This window comes from Sinocyclocheilus rhinocerous, unplaced genomic scaffold (assembly GCF_001515625.1).
Source record: "Sinocyclocheilus rhinocerous isolate Xijiao unplaced genomic scaffold, SAMN03320098_v1.1 scaffold8, whole genome shotgun sequence".
Lineage (NCBI taxonomy): Eukaryota > Metazoa > Chordata > Actinopteri > Cypriniformes > Cyprinidae > Sinocyclocheilus > Sinocyclocheilus rhinocerous.
Genome location: NW_015666800.1, coordinates 2,970,168 through 2,975,818, shown reverse-complemented (window position 1 = coordinate 2,975,818; position 5,651 = coordinate 2,970,168).

The following is a 5,651-nucleotide window of genomic DNA, read 5'->3' as shown; positions in this document are numbered from 1 at the left end:
CTTTGGTTTCCCCTGTGCATGAATTGTTAATGCTTATTTCAAGATCCAGAGACGATACAGGATATTTGAGAAGCCCGAGATATTCATTTTGTCTAGTGCACACTTCAACAGTGCTGACTGCTGGACTGAATACTCATCACAAACAAATCAGGATCCCCTCAAGTGCTTGCTGGTAATTAAATGATACTATTTATCACAGTGAGCCTCTAATTCCTATACATCTTCCCAGTGTCACGGCCTAGCGTTCAGAAGAAACGTCCAGGCATTTGGTCTGCGGCCACTTGAGGTGGGTCGTCTGTCAACGGCCAGACTTTAGCCACCGCCGCCTGAATAAGCACACTGAGAGCTGCTTTGTCCTGATCTGCCCTTCGCACTCAAGCAGACGAGAGGAATGTCAGGTCTCTGAGGTGAGATTGCGTGGATAGCTTCGGCTGATCACTTGAGGAAGTCCCACGTGTTAAAGTGAGCCTCTGAGGCACCCCGAGGCAGCTTAGGTGAATCGCCATATTGATACACGATGAAAACCGGGGGCCCAGCAATCCAGCCTTAATCCTATAATGCAACACTGCGCCGTGGATTTGGTTATTGGCCGGTTCTCCAGTGTCACCCGCGGAGGCGTATCTGTGTGACCTGACATGGTGACCACGATCGCTGACTCGCCTATTCAACTTGACTCAAGTTGATTCGCTCGCTTGGATCTAGAGTTTCCCTTTCTCCCTCTCGCTCTCCCTTTTCCCTCTCCCTCTTCCTCCCTCTCTCTCCTGTTTCTATCTGAGATCAGACAGCAATGTTACTACACCACATCTTGATTTGTTTGTGTTGTGCGTTTCAGGAACCGCTGAGGAAATGGAAACAGAGAGCCTGAAATTATCTTGCATTATTCAAATGCTTTGACCAAGAGGCTGAGGAAATGGAAACACAGAGCCAGAAATTATCTTGCTTTATTCAAATGCTTTGCTAACTAGCACAAGCTATTTTATCTCCATTTACTCTGTGACCCGAGATCAGAAGCTAAGTGGCATATGTATGTCCATTAGCTGCAGGATTGAAACTCCCTCTCACCCACCGCCCTGTTTTCATAATTAGCCCTTCCCTGCTAAATGTCAGAGTCTGCTGCCGCACATCCATCCGACAGGCCCTTGGCAGCATATGCTAACTCCTAAACAACACTGATATGGCTAAGTGTTTCAGGAAGCGAGGCCTCAGTTCCAAGGGGTTACGTAATGGAGCCGGCTCCTTCATTAAAGGCTTCCTGCTCTCCGTTGAGTGTGCCTCGGGTCCCTTGGCTCCTTGCATTGCCATTCATGCTGCCCACATGCAAACAAGGTGTTCGTAGCAAACTGTCATCACCACCATTTTCCATCAGGCATAAAATCAGGGTGCCGAAAGACATGTAAGTGTTTGTGTGTCCCCTGCTTGAATTTGCAAGGTCAAGGGGAGACATTTGGCCCCTGCTAAGAACTAAAGCCCCTGGTATTCAAAACATTTACCCATTCATGTTTAAGAGATGGCCTGCTTAAATAAATGATGACTGTTTACATTAAGGCTTAAGTGTCTACCTTTTCACATGGAGGAACAACAATTCGGTCTCACGTGAGTAAAACCATATCGCTGGCCTCGAGGCCTTTCAGAGAGATATTGTAGAGGGGCGACGTATGTTTGCCTTCCTATCTACACCTTTGGTTTCCCCTGTGCATGAATTGTTAATGCTTATTTCAAGATCCAGAGACGATACAGGATATTTGAGAAGCCCGAGATATTCATTTTGTCTAGTGCACACTTCAACAGTGCTGACTGCTGGACTGAATACTCATCACAAACAAATCAGGATCCCCTCAAGTGCTTGCTGGTAATTAAATGATACTATTTATCACAGTGAGCCTCTAATTCCTATACATCTTCCCAGTGTCACGGCCTAGCGTTCAGAAGAAACGTCCAGGCATTTGGTCTGCGGCCACTTGAGGTGGGTCGTCTGTCAACGGCCAGACTTTAGCCACCGCCGCCTGAATAAGCACACTGAGAGCTGCTTTGTCCTGATCTGCCCTTCGCACTCAAGCAGACGAGAGGAATGTCAGGTCTCTGAGGTGAGATTGCGTGGATAGCTTCGGCTGATCACTTGAGGAAGTCCCACGTGTTAAAGTGAGCCTCTGAGGCACCCCGAGGCAGCTTAGGTGAATCGCCATATTGATACACGATGAAAACCGGGGGCCCAGCAATCCAGCCTTAATCCTATAATGCAACACTGCGCCGTGGATTTGGTTATTGGCCGGTTCTCCAGTGTCACCCGCGGAGGCGTATCTGTGTGACCTGACATGGTGACCACGATCGCTGACTCGCCTATTCAACTTGACTCAAGTTGATTCGCTCGCTTGGATCTAGAGTTTCCCTTTCTCCCTCTCGCTCTCCCTTTTCCCTCTCCCTCTTCCTCCCTCTCTCTCCTGTTTCTATCTGAGATCAGACAGCAATGTTACTACACCACATCTTGATTTGTTTGTGTTGTGCGTTTCAGGAACCGCTGAGGAAATGGAAACAGAGAGCCTGAAATTATCTTGCATTATTCAAATGCTTTGACCAAGAGGCTGAGGAAATGGAAACACAGAGCCAGAAATTATCTTGCTTTATTCAAATGCTTTGCTAACTAGCACAAGCTATTTTATCTCTATTTACTCTGTGACCCGAGATCAGAAGCTAAGTGGCATATGTATGTCCATTAGCTGCAGGATTGAAACTCCCTCTCACCCACCGCCCTGTTTTCATAATTAGCCCTTCCCTGCTAAATGTCAGAGTCTGCTGCCGCACATCCATCCGACAGGCCCTTGGCAGCATATGCTAACTCCTAAACAACACTGATATGGCTAAGTGTTTCAGGAAGCGAGGCCTCGGTTCCAAGGGGTTACGTAATGGAGCCGGCTCCTTCATTAAAGGCTTCCTGCTCTCCGTTGAGTGTGCCTCGGGTCCCTTGGCTCCTTGCATTGCCATTCATGCTGCCCACATGCAAACAAATATTAATTTTACCCCAGCACAAACAATAACAAAAGCAGATGTCAGTCAAACACTCTTGAGTGTGGCGGTGACCTGCCGTCTTAGGGAGGATTGGCTGGGTGGGACTTCGGAGGCCGACTCTGCAGAGGCTTGGTTATGTGTAAGAGGGCGGTAGGCGGACTCTGGGCCTCGTTGTGTTGTGTCCCGTCTCCACCATTAGATGGAGTGCTTGCTGTCAGTGGAAATGAATCTGTTTTGTGCTCACATCTCATGTCAACTCCATGCAGGCAGAGAAACTGATTAGATAATTAGTATCACCATTGATTATGATCTTATTATTCAAATGATAATGCACAGATACAATCATGAGTTATGTGCGCTGTAAATGGTTATTTATAAGCATGTTGCAAATATAGAAAACAACTTGATTTTGCAGTTTTCTTTGTTTATTAGCACTTAAATATTAGATATCTATTAAGCGCTTCAGTGTAGTGTGTAATGTTAATTTTGCATAAATATGTTACAGGCATTCCCTATAATCATGTACGAGTATGATGCAAGAGATATTACTTACAAATTAGAAGCATTTAATGCACTCTCAAAAAAAAAAGATACAAAGTTGTTACTGGGGCGGTAGCCAAAGGTATAAAAGCTACAAGGTACATCTTTGTACCTTATTTACCCATAAATGGTACATATTAGTACCTAAAGTGACCATATTAGTACCTTTTGAAAGCTTGGACAGCTTGGTACCTTTTTTTCTGAGTGTATATAATGTTTGTAAGGTTGAATATGAACATGTAGTACAATAGACCATTGATGTAGCTTGAAATGTAGTTGCATTACAAGACACTATTGCACAGATTAGATAAATACATCAAAGCTATAATACTGTTCAAAGGTTTGGGGTCAGTAAGATTTTTTTTAGAAATGTTTTAGAGAGAAGTGTCTTGTGCTCACCCAGGCTACATTTATTTGATCAAAATACAATAATATTGTTAATATTATTACAATTTAAAATAACTGTTTTCTATTTTAATATATCTTAATGTAGTTTATTTCTGTGGTGGCAAAGGTGAATTGAAAATTCCCTTACCTGGAATTTTCACTGATCTGTCAGAAATATTTTTAATATGCTCATTTGGTGCTCGAGAAACAATTGTAGTTGAAAACAGTTGTGCTGCTGAATGTTTTTGTGGAAACCGTGAAAAAAAAATTAGGATTCTTTGATGAATAGAAGTTCAAAAAGAACAGTATTAATTTGAAAAAAAATATATATATAAATTAAAATGATTGTAAATGTCTTTTAATGCATTTATTAAATTTCAGTTTAATGCAGTTTGTCAATTAAATGTCAATTTGATGCATCCTTGCTGAAAAAAAGTTATTAAAAAATTCTTACTGATCCTATTATCTATATATATATCTATATATAATATATTAGGGAGCAATATACTTAATAATGTTATTCTCAGATTATGTGATTCAGTTTCCACTGCTATTTGAGTATGTTTACTTCAAGTAAGCTACCCCCAACATAATACATACTAAATCGTGTTTGCATAATCTTTGGCTTTTCTATTTTCTTCTCACTTTACAACTCCTTCCTCATTCATGCTCGTAAGAAGATATGAGAGTACTACAAGGACGTTTGGTATGAGCAGTAGCTCGAAAACACGGGTTGTGTGGCCGTGTTTGTTAAAGAGATGGGGGGTCTGACAAAAATGTCCTCCCCTCTCTCGGAAGATGAAAGTGAGGTTGCCGATAGATCTCCAAGGTGCCGATGCCGAGAGTGGGGACTCGCTGCACTGACGCTTGACAAAATATTTTGGTAGGAAATAAGTCATTACCAGAGCCAATGACAGGCGGACGATGAGTCTGGCATTGATCGGCGGTGGAGGGGGGTGATGATCTGTCCATGCTTGCAAGTAACTCCATAGGGCACCACTCTCTCAGATTTCCCTACTCTGTCCCCATAACCAAGAGGTGGCTTGTGAAGAAAAAACAACCATCAAAAAAAAAATCACTTCATCCGCCCCCCTCACAGTACGACCCCCCTCTCCCTTTGAGGGCAGGGGACGAGCTTCTCAGGCTTTGTGCAATTAAACACTCCATCTGTCTGAGAAGCCTACGTCCTCCTGGAGCATTCGCAGTCTCTTCTAATTGCAATTCTTATTAGAAATCAAGCACCACACTGAAGAAACAATGCATGCATTTCAGCATCCCCTCTGCAAAAGAAAAGTAGACAAAAAAATCAAGCTAATTAATGATTATCCATAAGCTGCTGATCTGCATAACTGCGGCCATCCCTCCAGGGTTCAATTTAAGCCTGATTATGATGCCATATATCAGCTTATATTGTGCTTTATTCACACAAACGGAGGGCAAACCCACTCGGAGAGCACACGTACACTTGTATACTTTATGTATAATGTATGTGACAATGTTTCTGCACAACACAAAGAGTGTGCATCTTTTGATGTGTTCTTTGGATGAAGTGTGAATTGAGGAAGGCTGGTGGGCAGATGGCACTGCTGGATCAGGTTACCTGTTAAATCGCGCATCTGCCCCTGCAGTCAATCTCACTGATGTCTGTGACAGGTCGATGGAGCCTGTGCAGGAAGAGCTGAAGCACAGGATGGGAAGAGTGAACTGTGATGGGTCTGACC